Source organism: Mesoplodon bidens, assembly GCF_964165515.1.
Source record: "Mesoplodon bidens genome assembly, contig: HAP1_SCAFFOLD_1071, whole genome shotgun sequence".
In the NCBI taxonomy this organism is placed as follows: Eukaryota; Metazoa; Chordata; class Mammalia; order Artiodactyla; family Ziphiidae; genus Mesoplodon; species Mesoplodon bidens.
Window position 1 is genome coordinate 49,690 of NW_027672450.1, and position 17,083 is coordinate 66,772.

At 39.8% G+C, this 17,083-nt stretch overlaps 1 pseudogene across 1 annotated transcript in view; it reads right to left on the reverse strand.

The window, feature by feature from the left end:
* Positions 1-1,225: 1,225 nt before the first annotated feature.
* The window catches only part of LOC308610189 (centrosomal protein of 78 kDa-like), a 28,532-nt pseudogene continuing 12,674 nt past the window's right edge, over positions 1,226-17,083 (reverse strand). The window contains exons 8-13 of the transcript in view: positions 16,105-16,235; positions 6,691-6,768; positions 5,058-5,224; positions 3,827-3,998; positions 3,457-3,504; positions 1,226-2,918 (exon numbers count right to left, since the gene is read on the reverse strand). The product of the transcript in view is annotated as a centrosomal protein of 78 kDa-like (transcript). The remainder of the gene's footprint in view (positions 2,919-3,456; positions 3,505-3,826; positions 3,999-5,057; positions 5,225-6,690; positions 6,769-16,104; positions 16,236-17,083) is intronic.

Here is a 17,083-nt window from a genome sequence, read left to right on the forward strand (position 1 = left end):
TATTTTCTGAGGAAACCAGCTCCACGCACATGGATGCTTAAGACCTGCTCTCCTCCTCCTCGCTGCCTCCTTTAGGGGCACTTGCCGCTGCCTGGGGACACTGCACTGATCCTCCAGAGCCTGTGCCTGTGGCTCTGTAACACACCCCTCGCACACTCACGGCTCTGGACTTCCGCTGTCCACTCTGCCTTGAGTATCCTTGCCTTTCACCAGCTGACTCACCAGTTTCTCACGAGTCCTTTAAGACTTAGCTTAGGGACTGCCTCTTTTGATGACTTTTCTTTGCCTCACGGCTCCCCCTCTTCTTCCACACTGACTAAACGCCCTAAATATGCCCGTCACAACATGTCACGTTCAGGATGAGACATCTGCTGTGCGTCTTCCCCTCTGACTCCACTGCTAAAGGGCCAACACTACATCTTGCTCATTGTTTCACTCCTCTAACACTCAACCCATGACTAATGAACTAACTAGTACTGTAGTAGCCCTCTTAGTAACAATCAGGCAGGACCTTCTACAAGAAATCTGACACTCCAGCTTTTCTCTGATCTCACCTTTCACTCTGATTGAACTAAAGACTTATCTGTACATGTTTTACCAGGGAGACATAATTTAATCCAGAGATGTCATCACATACTCTTACATACTCTGCCATTTAAAAATTCTGCTCACGATGGGGGAAGGAGACAGGTGTGCTTTCTGACAGCCCCACTGTTTTTGCACTTCTAGTGGTCACTGGCTTCTCTCAGTGCCTTCCTTAAACCCTTCTTCTCTTAACAAGGAAACAGGATAACAAAGTAATTAAGAGCCTGGTTACAGCCTATGTGTGAACAGAAACATAACCAAGGACATAGAGAATAGACTGGCGGTTGCCAAGGAGGAGGGGGTGGGAGAGGGTTGGATTGGGAGTTTGGGATTAGCAGATGCAAACTGGTGTATATACAGGATGGATAAACAAAAAGGTCCTACGTGGGACTTCCCTGGTGGTGCAGTGGTTAAGAATACGCCTGCCAATGCAGGGGACATGGGTTCAAGCCCTGGTCCGGGAAGATCCCACATGCCAGAGAGCAACTAAGCCGGATGTCACAACTACTGAAGTCCAGGCACCTAGAGCCCGTGCTCTGCAACAAGAGAAGCCACCACAATGAGAACCATGTGCACCTCAACTAGAGGAAGCCCGCGTGCAGCAACAAAGGCCAAACACAGCCAAAAATACATACATACATGCATTTATTTTTAAAAAGTGCATGTATTTAAAAAAAACCCAAAAAGTTCCTACTGTAGAGCACAGGGAACTATATTCTATATCCTGTGATAAACCGTAATGGAAAAGAATATGAAAAAGAATGTACATAAATGTGTAACTGAGTCACTTTCCTGTACAGCAGTAATTAACACAACACTGTAATTCAAGTGTATGTCAATAAAAAATAAAATTTAAAAAAATTGCCAGAAAAATAGTCACATAAGGGGAACTTCCCTGGTGGTCCAGTGGTTAAGACTTTGCCTTCCAATGGAGGGGGTGAGGGTTCAATCCCTGGTTGGGGAGCTAAGATCCCACATGCCTTGAGGCCAAAAAACCAAAATATAAAACAGAAGCAATACTGTAACAAATGCAATAAACACTTTAAAAATGGTTGACATCAGAAAAAATCTTTAAAGAAAAAATTCACATAAATCAGAAACAAATGAAAGATAATAAAGTCCATACATTAAAAAAAAAAAAAGAGCATGGGTTCGGGTCACATTGCAACTTCCCACTTACTTATAGCTGTGTAATTCTGGGCAACTCACATAATGTCTCCTCAGACTGTTCATCTATAAAATGGGGATGGTAAGAGTTCCCTACCTCAGAGCGTTGCTGTAATCCATAAACACGGTTAAGTGCCTTGGTAAATGTTTGAGGCTCTCTGGTTATTATGAATTAAAATATGTCAATGGCTTCTGGCCGTGTGATTTATAATAGTTTGATGTTTAACCAAATGGTAAAACTATTCCATTTATTATTCCCATCTCTTTTTAACCCTTAGCCTGCTTTGTTGTTTATGTTTTCTCCCACCACAGAGTGCTAGTTCCAGGAGAGTAAAGGCTTTATTTTGTTCACTGCTGAAAGCAACAGCACCCAGAAAAGTACTGTACATATGAAGCCCTCAGTAAACACTAGCTGAATGAATGGTGCAAAGTGTTACAAGGAAAAGTACACCCAAACTTTCATTATAATAAAAAAGTATAGATAAAAAAATCTTTCTCTAATGGCTTCCAGTCAAGTAACTGAAAACACCATATGCTATAATAAAAACATAAGAAATTTATGAAAATTTGAAGGCAAAAACATAATTTTAAAAGATTTAGACCTATGTTAGGCGTGATAGAGTATGGATGCTTTCTTGAAATTCACAATCAGATCCAAGAGTATCACTTTCAGACTGTTCTAGTACACTGAGTTTACTTTTAGTTGTCTTTGATGAAACAGTCATTATTCTACTCTCTTTCTTAACAAAAATGTGTTTTTTCGAAGACTCACTTTTAATTGGTTTATTAACCAAAGAATTATTTTGCCCAATTCCTTTGCTTTTCTGCTTTACAGGTGAGTCAGAGCAGGAATGCAGGTCCTTCCCAGGTTGTTTCTTAGCAGAGTAGTTTTTGGTCTATTCACCTGCTTTGCTCATTTTCTCTGAAGAAGACCTGCTATTTCTAGATAATTCTTCTTCTTTTTTTTGACTTCCAGTTGCAGAAATGACGTCTGCTGAAGGAGAACATGTTCTAGCAATGAAATTTTCAAAAGACTCCTGCCGCTGCTCTGTGACTGGGACCCCCAGGTTGTCTTTGGAAGTTTCTAAGGCCTCCTGAGTAGACGCTGGGACACGGAAGGAGTCGAGAGGCAAAGGAATCCTAGCATCACCTGTAATTTTCGGAAAGTGGAGGGGAAGACAAAAGACAAGACAAAAATTCAGTGATGAACAAAGCCAACCATTAAAAAGTAGAGTTCAAAACTTCAATGTTACTCTGTAATCTTATTATTAACACAGTCAATTGATTAATCAGAAGATTTCAGAGCCAGTTTTTTTTGTAATTATATCTTGCCAAGTGATTCTCAGCTTAACCTAGCTATATCCAAGGCTATGTCCGCTACGTATTCAGACTTTGGTGATTGGGGTAGTTATTACCCATTTCCTTTCCCTCACTAAAAATAAAACCCTATTCTGTAGGATAATTAATGTCTTTTCTATCCTCCAGGCACATGTAAACCGTATATAGTTTGTGACCAGACTGTGTTCTCAAGCTGTCAGTTCCCAAGACCGCTCTGAGATGGGCTGATGGGGGCTCCAAGTAAGGCTAGAGGAAAAGCTGACAGGTTTTCCCCTCCCATTCCCATAACCAGGTGATTCACTCTAATATGTTACCTATTAGCTATGTCTGGACTACTTATTTTAGAAATTATATCAGTCCGTGTACCTTCATTAGTGTTCCTTCATTGTAAGCTGACTGCATACAAATAGAAACCTAGATAAAATATGAACAGAATAGACATTTATACAATTTAAAATCTGGAATATTTTCTCTAATGTCTTCTTGCTTCATTAAGGATAGTTTGCTTTAACTCATAAATTTTCTCAAGAACTTCCAGACTCCTTATTTACAAAAGTACAGTATCATGAAATGGGCACACATTTACTAATCTCAGATTTGGAAAGGACTCCAGAGTCTTCTAGCTCCCGAGCATGTGAATTATTAGAGACTGATCATTATTGTTTTCTCCCTGACTTGGTCATTTCCTTTTTGCTAATCACTCTTAGAATCATTAAGTGCTGTTCTGTCCATTTACTTGGCTATTTTGCATTTGTTATGGGGCACCCTGTTTTGATTCTGATTTTCCTTCTTCAAGTGCCTTCTTTTCTTCTTTAGGTGGACTACTAACAGGAGAATTCATGGGGGGACAACCTAGTAAATGAAAATCTGACTGATCTATACCAGCCATTGTGGCCAACTGCCCAAGCCTAGACGAGAGGAGGAAAGGAGAAAAGACAAAGGTTATTATAATCACAGAAGAGCAGTTTAGATTTCCCCAGACCTACAATCATGAAATACTTCTAAAATCTTTTTTTTTTTTTTTTTTTTTTTTGCGGTACGCGGGCCTCTCACTCCTGTGGCCTCTCCCATTGTGGAGCACAGGCTCTGGACGCGCAGGCTCAGCGGCCATGGCTCACGGGCCCAGCCGCTCCGCGCCATGCGGGATCCTCCCAGACCGGGGCACGAACCTGTAGCCCCTGCATCGGCAGGCGGACTCTCAACCGCTCCGCCACCAGGGAAGCCCTACTTCTAAAATCTTAAAAGCCAACATCCTACTCCAGACTACAAGCCTCTCTCTCCCCCAAATCCTCAGCCCTTTCCAGATTCATCCTCTAGGAGACATCCCACTGTCTCACTAGAAGCTTCAATATGTACCATGCACCCTGTCCACTTCCTGTCACACCTCCATTCCCACACTTGTTTACCACCTTTCCTTCAGTTTCCAAGAACGTGTTTGTTCCTTCCTTCCCAACACCAACACCAATTCATTCACTGACAAAACACCACTCCATCAACTATCAATCTCCAATTCCCTCTTTCAGCAAAATTGCTCCCGGTTGAGAACCACTGACCTATATCTCCCCTGAAGATTAATAATCATTTTTATGTCTAAGGCAAAGATAACTTTAATTCAAACTTATCAAACAAGCAAAAGAAGTGAAAGATAGGAAAATTCTTATGCATTCCCGAATATTTTCAATGAAAACTGCCTTTAATTTAGTCTTTACAAAACAACTATACCTACTAATTACTCTGTCTACAGGTTACTCTTTTATAATGGGCTCCCCACTCTACCAAAGCAGGCTTCCCTATTTGCATTTCTTAAAAAATTTAATTCCTCATTTTAAAACGTCAACTATATTACCTATAATTACACTAAATTTGGCTAAATATAGCCACGTAAGTGATGAAAATTGCTCCAGTTCCTCAGCAAACTACCATTAGAGTCGCAAAGAGAAGAAGGCCATGAAGAGAAATGAACTAACCCAGCATCTTTAAGGAGAACCAGGAAAGCATGGAACTTCTGAAAAGAATTCTCAGTGCTGCCCCAAACACCTTCATCATCCAGGATCATGCTTGTCAAGGAGTGGGCATGAAGGGCTTCAGACAAAGAGAAAGTTGTGTTTCTTAACTGGGCATTTTCATGTTCCAGCTATACAAGAAGACTGAAAACGTCTGACATGATTTTTTCTCATTGTCATCAAAAGTAGTCTTGCCTTGGGCTTCCCTGGTGGCGCAGTGGTTGCGAGTCCGCCTGCCGATGCAGGGGACATGGGTTCGTGCCCCAGTCCGGGAAGATCCCACATGCTGCGTAGCGGCTGGGCCCGTGAGCCATGGCCGCTGAGCCTGTGCGTCCAGAGCCTGTGCTCCGCAACGGGAGAGGCCACAACAGTGAGAGGCTCACATACCGCAAAAAAAAAACCCAAAAAACAAACAAACAAAAAGTAGTCTTGCCTAGTTTCAAGGAACAAAACTAAAACACTCAAAATGTAATTAATTTATAATTAATGTAACCCTCTGCCAGTAAAGACAGAGACCATATCACATAATAACCAAAACCCACAGGCACCCAACAAAGTTTCCTATATAACACTTAGGTGGTATATAAATAAACCAAAGTTACTGTTTTATTAATGATCTTTCACAAAAGATCACATTTCTAACTGGTTCAATTCATAATGGAGCCTCATTCCACATTAGAAAATGACCTGCTTTAAGTTTCCCTTAAATTAGAAAGTGAATTATAGAATCTGATTTGAACAAAACATATTACAACTCTGCTGAATGTTAAGAATTAACTTTAGTGAGTAAAATATCTAATGCTTACGTTTAAAAGTCCTAAATCATACCGAACCCAATTTATTAAATGTACGATCACCAATATTTTCTTTGGCTTCTTCAACATATTCACCCCCGTGCACTCTTCCCCTTCCGCTCAGCATCTACGCACTTAAAACCCCCTGTAAGCTCAACTCTCGTATTTCTCAGAAAGGCCGTTAATGTTCATGATGCCCCTTTTGCCTTACATGAGCAGGTGCTCAACATTTATTGAATGAGTGTCTGCCAATCCAATGGATGCACTTTCAAAAAGTCCTCCCTACACTCACCCTGTGATAAATTATATTTAGATAGAACTTTTTAGATTATGCCCTGCTTTCATGCACATTACCTAATGTAATTCTCATAGTGTATATTTTTATCTTTCATTGCATTCTTAGAAGTTTTCCAATATCTTAAATTTATTTAAATGATTCACTTTCCTACTTCATTGCCAGGAGAGTCTCATCATGTCTTTTATGTTACTGTATATACAATACATGCACAGAAAGTGCCTTCTTGAATCAAAGAATCATGAACAGGAAATAAGCTAATGTCATATAAAAGCGCACACACACACACACACACACATACACACAACGCGCTTTTCACATCTTTAAAAACATGCTTTCTGGAATATAGATCATATGATCACTAAATACCAGTAAATGCAAAAGTCCATATGATACCACCAATTTGCAACATATTACAGTTTTAAAGCTTACAAAATATGTGTATATGGCTTAAAATCAAATCAAAATAAAACCAAAACACTCTCAAAAGCAGATGAAACGTGTTTACCTCACTGACTCGTCTATCAGCCTTCAGTCTTATTACTCTTTCCTCCTTTAACTGCTTTAGGCACTCCTCCAGGGTTTCCTAAACAAACAGAGTCAATATTATAAGTAATTCATAGTATAATATCCAAAAGCCTTTCCAGCTATTGGTCTCATCAGGATTTATGGGCAGAGCCAGAAGTGAACTCAGAGTTTAGTCTGCTACTGGTCATATCATACCATGCCAGTGAAATGAATGATCAAAATCTATCCAATTTGCCAAGATTTATTTAAATTCCACTCTTTCCAACATAAATTTGTGGCAGCCCACCATAAAAGGCATATGCATATAACATAGTAAGTCAGAAATAAGAAGTTACGACCAAGAAAGAAAAATTCTATTTTTATTTGTGGGTCTCTTTATAGCAGGAAGTCCTATTAACGAACCTGCTTAGCATACCTGAATTGCATAATTGCAGATTCAAAAGCATGTTTTAAAAAAGTAATCACTTTTAAAGCAATTTACAGTCAAGCACTGTTCCTGGAGTTCCCTGGGTATTAAATAATCGAATCATCAAAACCCTAAGAGGGGGCTTCCCTACTGGCACAGTGGTTAAGAATCCGCCTGCCAGTGCAGGGGACACGGGTTCGAGCCCTAGTCCAGGAAGAACCCACATGCCGCAGAGCAACTAAGTCTGTGCATCATGACTACTGAGCCTACGCTCTAGAACCCACGTGCCACAACTACTGAAGCCTGCGCGCCTAGAGCCTGTGCTCCGCAATAAGAGAAGCCACCGCACCGCAACAAAGAGTAGCCCCCCGCTCGACGCAACTGGAGAAAGCTGGCGAGCAGCAACGAAAACCCAACGCAGCCAAAAATAAATTTATAAAACAACCCTACGAGGAAAGAACCATCACTAACTCCATGTTATTTTACAGATGAGGGAAACAGAGGCAGAGAAGTAGAGTAAGTAGAGCAGCACAGCCAAGGTCACACCACTAAGTAGCAGAGCCACACTGTGGACTCGGGAAGCTGGCTGCCATTCCTGCTCACGGAGGTGGTAGTCTTCCCTTCACCAAGGTCACTGAAATAAAATGAACACTGATAAACTATCTTAGGAGTTTTAGGAACTAAGACACTTCGGTCCTTGAAGTGGGGACACTGCTTGCAATAGGCAGAATTCTGACAGAGCCCCCAAGACTACCACTTACTGAAGTACACAAACCTTCCACTTATCCAATCAAACTCTAAGTGTAGGTGCTGTAGTGAAGGCATTTTGCACATGGAATTAAGGTTCAAAATCAGTTGATCTTTTAAGATAGGGAGATTATTTTAGGTGGATGTGGCCTACTCAGGCACCCCATAAAAAGGACCTGAACTCTTCCTGAATTGAAGTACAAAAGGCACAAGAGGGAGACTCTCCATTGCTGGCTCTGAAGAAGTCCAATGCTGCGGCAGGGAATGCAAGCGAGGCCTCTAGGAGTTGAAACTCTCCCCCGACTGACAGCCAGCAAGGAAATGGGGACCTCTGTCCTGCAACTGCAGAATCTGAATTATGCCAACAAGCCAGAAGAAGCCTGTAGGCATTCTTTCCCAGAGCCTCTGGACGCTAACACAGCCAGACTGACATCTTGATTTCAGCTCTGTGGCCCACACAAACTATGGTGAACATCCAACGTTTGGGGCTCAATATCTTACACTTAAATTTCACGTGCTTTAACACTCTCAGGAGGGAACCCACATGTTTCCGTGTGTATCTGAGCAGGAAGCCCAGTCACGCTGTGCCTGGACTTCTGACCTACAGAACTCTGAGCTAGTCAAACAGGTATTGTTTTCAGTCAGTAAGAGTGTAGTAAAAGAATATTCTACTCAACCTCCAGGTTCGTGAACAAAATAAATGATTGTCATTGTTTTAGGCCACTGTTTTGGGCTGGTTTCTTATGCAGTGATAAACAATCATAATACCTATACTTATGAAAACAGTAAGGTATATTTATACATGTTAACTGCTTTGAACAATCACTTAAAGAATGAGGAACTCTATTACCTGCCATCATTGGGAGAGGAGCTGGTATCACTGTCTGGACAGTAGCTTTTGGTACCTAACAACAATCCTACATCAGGAGTTTACCCTAAGGAAATCAAAGATGTGGGCAAAGATTTATCTACCAACATGATGTCATAAGATTGTTGATAACCAAACCCTAGAAGAAAGCTAAGAGCCTCCGAATTGGGACTGGTTTAAATAAAAACAGCTCATCGTCTGTAGGAATGCGCTATGAAGCCACTAAGAATGACAAGAGGTCTCAACCAGAGTTCATGAATGGGCTTCAGGAGTGCTACATTCAAAATATATCTGTGCGTTTTTCCTGGGAGATGATGCATAAGCTTAATCAAATTCTCTGATGTAGAAGAGTAGTTAGTGACATGGCAAAATATTTCGGATACTTTTTTAAGACAAAAGAGCAGATTAGGTGTGTGTACATGCAGAGGTGGCTTTTATTTCCTTCAAGAAGTTGTTCATTGTTTTCAAACATTTGCTCAATGAACATATATTTTTATATTCAGAACATGTTTAAAAAATTGAGAGTCTAAGAACTTCAAATTCTTTAATGTTTCATTACCAAAGCCAGTCAAGTTTTCAATGGGGAAAAAGGGAAAAAAATTGCAAAATTCCTCTACTTTTAATATAATGGTTTAATCAATCTTCTAAAACTGATTTCAAAGAAATTCTAAACAAATAAACAAACAAACAAAAAACCCTCAGCACGGTCAGAGGAAGGTAGACTAAAATTCCTGACTGGTTCTAAATAGCACATCAAAGTGCAATTACATGCAACAGTTTCTCCCTCTAATGGAGGGAATTAGAACACAGTGTTCAATTTTTGTGAAAAAGTGTACCCTCCTCCTACAAAGTATTCAGAATTCATGTCCCTTACATGGACATATGGAACCAAAAAAGTTAGAAAGTAAAATTGCTTGATATTCTATTACTTAAGTAAGACTAATGATAAGGCTTTGGAATAATTTTCCTTCCTGCCATCTGCTCTCCATTCCACCCTTCTGTACACTGGCTAGGGTGATTTTTCTGGGACAAAGCTCCCATCATATTGGATATCAAATTTTATGTTCAACTTTTCTCCATTTAACATTGAAATCAATCATTTCTCCTATAATCAGGGGATTCATAACCTTGATTTTTTTGTGTGGGCTACAAAATATTCCACTGAGTGGGTTTACTGGTTAACCATTTTACAGATTTAAATTCTTTCCAACTTTTCAGTATTATCAGACAAAATAACCGTTTTTATGCATGAAGGCTTTTTTCCATATTGAGAATAACATTCTTACAATAAATCCATAAAAATGAGTTTGAGATCAAAGCAAATGAACATTTTTAAGGCTCTGAGGTACCTATCTCCAGACTTCTTTCCAAAAGATTTCTGAGATTTTACAGTGCCATCAGCGATGTATCACTTGGTATATAACCTCTACTGTAACTGTTGGCTTACTTCCTCACTTAGAGTGCAAGTTATTTGAAGATAGGGGGTGTATTTTATTAAGGTTTATCCCCAGCACCTGTGCCTAGCACAACGTAGACGGTCAATAAATAATTGCTTAATAAGGAGAATCCCTGCCACACACATACATATAAGATGTACGTGTGTGAAAGACAGACTGTGTGTTTTTCTCTAACTGGATAGATGAAAACTTGTCATCTTTAATGTGCAATTTTTTTGCTTATAATTAGTCATTAAATTTCTCTTTTAGATTATATTGTAAATATTCAGATTCTCTGAGGCAAATGGGCCTGGCACTACCCATTAGCTACATAACCTTGGACAAGTTGTATAACTCTAGGCCTCAACTTCCTCATCTATAAAATGGAGATAAGCTCCCATATTACAGAGCTCTTGTGAGAATTACATGAGTTAAAACACATATAAAATTAGAAGAGTGCTTGGTACATAGAATATGTGCAATTAATGCTGAATGAATGAACATGCGAATGCAAACAGTAGTGAAGGGCTTCAAATGAAACGGTCTCATCCCACTCCCACATCCAGCACTCAAGAAGCGACCGATTCTTTACGCAGTTTTTAATTGTAAAATACGATATGTGTACTGAGAAGTGCACAGAACAAAACTGTCAATGTGACAAATAAAAAGAGAATACTTACATAAGCACTACTCGAAGCTGAAAGTATTGATACTTGTCAGCATCGCAAAAACCCCCCATATCCTTTTCTCATCACAAGCTCCTTCCCTCTTCCCGGTTAAACACCAACCTCACTTCTTGACAGTCATTTCCTTTAACCTGCATGCATCCCTAACAAAAGAGTTTAGTTGTGTCAACATCTAACTTTATGTACAGGATCATAGTATATGAAGTCTTTTCTATCTTATTTCTTTCTCTCAACATTGGTTTAAAAAATTCATCCACATTGCTGCCTGTAGCTCTAGTTCATTCAATTTTATTGCTGGATAGTTTTCCCACTGTACAAATACACATCATTTATTTAATTTTTGACTCTTAATGGACATTTGGTTTGTTTTCAGTTTGTGCTAATGCAAGTCATGGACAGGAATCCTGCTGTACCCATTATTCTGGTGCATTTACATAGGGCAGGGGTGAGGGCTGCTGACTACACCTCGTTCCATACTGTGCCAGTGTCACTGCCCTTGTGCAGGGTGACCACATACCCCAAGGCGCCTTGGGGTGTTCCAGTTTATACCTGTTGTCCTGTTGTCTAATGTTACAGCATTAGAGTGCCTCCTTTATATACCTTCAGTTGACGGAGAGGGCTAAATGCTTTCCAAAGTAGTTGTGTCGATTTATACTCCAGTATAAACAGGGTAGAAGATTCCCATAGTACTTCAGGTCTACAATACCTGATACTACCAGACTTTTTATTTATGTATTTGTCAATCTGATTGACATGTAGTTTCCTTGGTTTTGACTCACTTTTCACTTATTACTTCATGAAGTCGTACACTTTTCTGTGTTTACTGGCTGTATGGATTTCCTTTTTTACGAGGTTTACGTCAAATATTGTTATTTTTTATTATTTTATTATTATTATTTACTTTTGGCTGTATTGGGTCTTCGTTGCTGCGTGCAGGTTTTCTCTAGTTGCGGCGAGCGGGGGCTACTCTTCATTGCGGTGGCTTCTCTTGTTATGAAGCACAGGATCTAGGCGCGCAGGCTTCAGTAGTTGTGGCACATGGGCTCAGTAGTTGTGGCTCACGGGCTCTAGAGCACAGGCTCCGTAGTTGTGGTGCATGGGCTTCGCTGCTCCGTGGCATGTGGGATCTTCCCGGACCAGGGCTCGAACCCGTGTCCCTTGCCTTGGGAGGCAGTTTCTTAACCACTGCGCCATCAGGGAGGTCCAACTATTGTTATTTTGAATTCTTCTCCATTTCCAAGTAATACTCTTCCATGACTATTTTCTCACTAAATTGGAGGCATTATCTGTTCACTTTCTAACTTATGTCCACACTGCTCAGTAAAGTTATGTCATGAGGTATTCCACTGCTCATGATCTCTTTGACTTGTAGTGATATACTTAAAAACCTACATTGTTGATCAACTAGAAACTCTCTCAACGTCACGCTTTGTAAAATGAGGACATTCATACCATCTTCCCTTTTTTCTACCTCCTGTCTACCTTCCAAACCTAGCTGTTACGTTGTCAAAGTTGAAATTTATATTCTGTTCTATGTGCAGTTAAGTCTTCTGTTACTTGAGAGTCAGTACGGAGTAAGGTTTAAGAGAACAGGCAGAGAGCCTAAACTCAAAGCCTCGATCCAACCTTAAATTAGGTACAGCCTGGGCAAGTTCCTTCCCTGACTTAGCTTCCTGCTCTCAAAAGTGGGAATGATATTAGCACCAACCTCATAAGGCTATTCAGAGAATTAAATGAGTTAATATATGCAAAAACACTTAGAGCCTAATATATACTAAGTACATACTAGTACACAATACATTTCAGTACATACCAAGTTAATACTCATACATACTAAGTATAGTTTACTTTAGTTATTTGTGATTACATGCAAGTTGACAATAAAAGCTGCAAACCAAGACAGTATTGCCATTATTACAATGAAATTAATATTGCCCACTGCAGATGTACTGTGTCTCTGTGTATAGACTATACCTCGTTCCATACTGTGCCAGTGTCACTGCCCTTGTGCAGGGTGACCACATACCCCAAGCCACCTTGGGCTGTTCCAGTTTATACCTGTTGTCCTGATGTTACAGCATTAGAGTGCCTCCTTACACTGTTGAAGTGTAAGGAGTTTGGACAAGTTCTGGTTTGGACAACCAATTAGATAGGTGGTTATTACCCCTGTGTGTCACTGAAAAGGGGGACATCTATAGTGTCAAGTTAAAGTGGATTCTTCCCTTCCTCACCAATAGTAGGTTAAAAATCAACCATAGTTCAGTGTGCTTCAGCTTTATGTCCGTATAGCCTTTTCTCCTCTGGAGTTCAAGTTCCTTCTCCTCTTCCTCTCCCTCCTCCCTTCCAACAGTGCCTAACACCTAGTAAGTACAATATGCCTCAAGGTGTTTCTAAGCTCTCAATCACACAATCAATAGAAGCCTCTCCACTCTAGACTAGCTGCAATCTGCACTGAATCCCCTATTACCTTCCTTCTTGGTTTATTGCCTCATTTTGCTGGATTATGTCTATAAATAGCTTAAGGTGTAGCACAGGAGGTCAATTTTTCAAATTTCTTTCTGTACAAAATATCTTCTTCAGCCTCCACGTATGACTGATAGTTCGGCTGGATACAAACCCCTAGGGTGAAAATTATGTGCCTGAAAAACTTTGGAGGTATCTTTCTAATGCCTTCCAGGATCCACGGTGCTCATGACAAGTATGATAAAGTCAGATTTTAACCTTTTTTTTTAGGTGACCAGTATTTTTCTCTCTGGGATGGATGTATCCTCTCAGTATTTTATTCTATTTTAATTTAGTTTTTCGGTATTTGAAAGTTTCACAATGAAGGGTGCCTAGGTATGAGTCTATTCTTGCTCATCTTGCATAACTATTTTCAATCTGAGGCCTGATGTCTACTTTCAGCTGTGGGGAATTTTGTTGCCCTTTGACAGTTTCCCTCCATTGTTTTTCTGGGTCTGGACTTTCTAATAGTAACATGTGGGATCTCCCAGATGCAGCCTCTCTAACATATTTCTATCACATTTTCCATTGTGTCTTTCTTTTTTATATACTGAGAAATTTTTTAAATTCCTACTGAATTTATTTCAGCAACCATATTTGCATTTCCAGGAGACCCCTCTTGCTTTCTGACCATTCTCCTTTTCATTAATACCCTAGTCTTATTTTATAGTTGCTAGCTCTTTTTAAACCTCTCTCAGGATACTAATTAGGGTTTTTTCTTAAATTATTCTGTTCCCTAAATTGTCCCTGGTCCTACTAGGATATGTTTGCACTCTTTCCCCCTCTCTCATATTGTAAGCTTTACTCAACTAACAGGCAAATGACAGTTATTTTCTATTTAAGAATGAGCGCAGAAAGCTCCCTGAAGTCAACGATTGATTGGCTTCTTATGCAGGAAGAAGCGGGGAGTAACTGTAACAGGATCTCCCCCAAACACAATTTTCGAGGGTGTAAAAACTCACAGTAGCTGCCCCAGTTCTCACCAGTTTCACTGTTTTCAAAATGAAATCATCTCATTTCAGGAGGGTGAGGGCGGGGCTGGGAGTCCACTCCTCCAAACACATCCCTTCAATGAGCTCCCCTATTGGTCACACTTTTAACTAACTCCACCCTCTCTCCTACATGCGCACCTGAGCATGGGGCTACTTTTTCAGGTGGGGTCAGAATCCTCCTCAGTTGCACGTGGTCCCTGTGCATATTCTAGGTGATGCTTTTCCTCTGTTTTACTGCTTCAGTTTCACACTCTTCCACCTGTCTTCTGTCTTTCAAAACTATGTTGAAATCTCTTGATTGTTGTGGGCATATATACTTAAACACTTTGATACCATCATTGTAGTGTCTTGTCAAAACAGAGAAGAGCTAAAAGGGTTCTCAGTGTATTCTGAATCTGCTATTCTGTGGTCCCAGTGTTTAAACTTCTTGGACTTCCCCAGTGTCTTTTACTGCTTTTACAAATACAATCTCGTGGTCTATTTGTGAAGGAAATGAATACACCACATCTAAAATAACAAGGAATGCGGGTTAGATGCTCTAGGGTCTAGTCATACTCTGCCATTTACTAATAAACCACTTACGTTCTACAAATTGTAGGTGCTCATTTATAAAACGAAAGGGAGTAACTCCACTTGAACTATAGATTTCTCCTACTCTAACATTTCATAATTTTCTAAGTTCTTTTCTTAAAAGTTCTCTATATTATCATTAATTTTAATTAAAAAATAAAAATCTAACTTTCTCTTTTGAAAATCAAAGAGTAATTCCCATAGTCCTACAATAATGGGATAATCAGTTCTGAAACCTGTCAAGTGTCATGTTTCATATGAAGAGAAAGTCATATTAAATAATTTTTAAAAATTAAACATGAGGGCTTCCCTGGTGGCACAGTGGTTGAGAGTCCGCCCGCCGATGCAGGGGACACGGGTTCGTGCCCTGGTCTGGGAAGATCCCACATGCCGCAGAGCGGCTGGGCCCGTGAGCCATGTCCGCTGAGCCTGCACGTCCAGAGCCTGTGCTCCGCAACGGGAGAGGTCACAACAGTGAGAGGCCCGCGTACAGCAAAAAAAAAAAAAAAATTAAACATGGACTTTGTAGCACAAAGACAAGGTCCCCCCCAAATGGTGTTCCTTTATTTACTAGAAATGTTCAGCTCTGCATTAAAGTTGAAATAAAATAAATATATTAATTTTGAGGTGCAAAAATTTCTTATGAAAATCAATTTTTCTTTTCTGCCCATACAAACAAAAGTATGGAATGACATTAGAGGTCAGGTTTATTTGGCAATAGAATGTAGCTTCTTGATATTTTTGATTTTAGGAAAGGAGAATATCAACATCAAAACGTTTTTCAACTTTACTTTTATTTAAAATGAGGCCATATTTTCCTCTTATAAAAAGAGAGTTCAACTAGAACTGTCTATTTTCTCATCTGTAAAACAAGAGCACTGAATCAGCTGACTGTATTCATTCAGAACTCAATTTCCTTATCTTATGATCACTAAGCTTCTCCCTAAATCTAAAATACTAAGGTTCTAAGCAAAGGAAAATATATTACTAACGACATGTTTTGATTTTAGTTTCTTAGAGTTCAAATGTCCACCATTCACCTTGGTCTAAGCTTAAGGAACCATTCAAGGGGATACAACGCAGATGGGAGGAGAAAACAGAACCCTCACACAAGCTGTGCTGTGTTGCAATCAGCCTTCCGTTTGAAAAATAATCTTCTCTATAGCTTTAAAGTGATAACTTTGTACCTGCAATGCTTCTTGTTTCAAACGGATTTTCTCTGGCTCCTCCTGAACACGTTCTGAGGAGTCGTCGACCTCTTCGATTTCTGAGGAGGAAGGACTCTCTACTGTCACAGTCACAGGAAATTCTGATGGACCTGAGTGTCACAAGAAGAAGATAGGAAACCACAGAGTTGTTACACTAAAGTGCAAAGAAAGAAGACAAGATTGTATAAAAGACAACACAAGCCAGATACCAAATATCCAAATATTAGAGGACATTTAACAAAAGTGATCTGAGGTATCATTCTTTATAAATGTCTCTCACTGCTCTTTAGTGTAAAACAGGCAATGACTAAGTAAAAGTACAGGAACTTATTTTTGCTATGTTACTGTACAGACCTCTGTTGTACGTGGTTAGGATTAGTAATGGGAATTGCCCATATTATTTTACTACGTTTCTTTCACAGAAGCCAAGTAAAATCCAAGGTAAACATTTTTTCTCAGATCAACTTTATACTGCAAATGAAAAATTTATTCTTCACCATCAGACAAAAACAGTCTGGAAGAAAATGTAGTTTTTCAGAGGAAAATACATCAGTAAAGGGACTGATGAATAATCAGGAAGTCAACATATCTAAGCTGTGAATAACAGACATTAGAATTTAAAAAAATAAATCACATACACATACACAACTAAAACTGACCCATCAAAAATTTCATCTTCTCACCACCCTTAAGCCAAAACTAGGGCAACAATTCTCCCAGCAAGCTTCACTGCCACTGCAATGTTGTTCAATAGGACATTTCCAAACATTTAAAAACTGACCTGGCCACAACCCCATAAAAGTCTACAGATCATAAAGAACTGTGCTGGGATTATATAACCACGCAGAAGACAAGTCACTAGGACATCATTTTGACAACAAGCAGCAAACCCTGCAGCATAGGAAAACCCTAACAGGAGAACGAGGTGCACACCCCTCTCTCTGGGAATGCAAGGCCA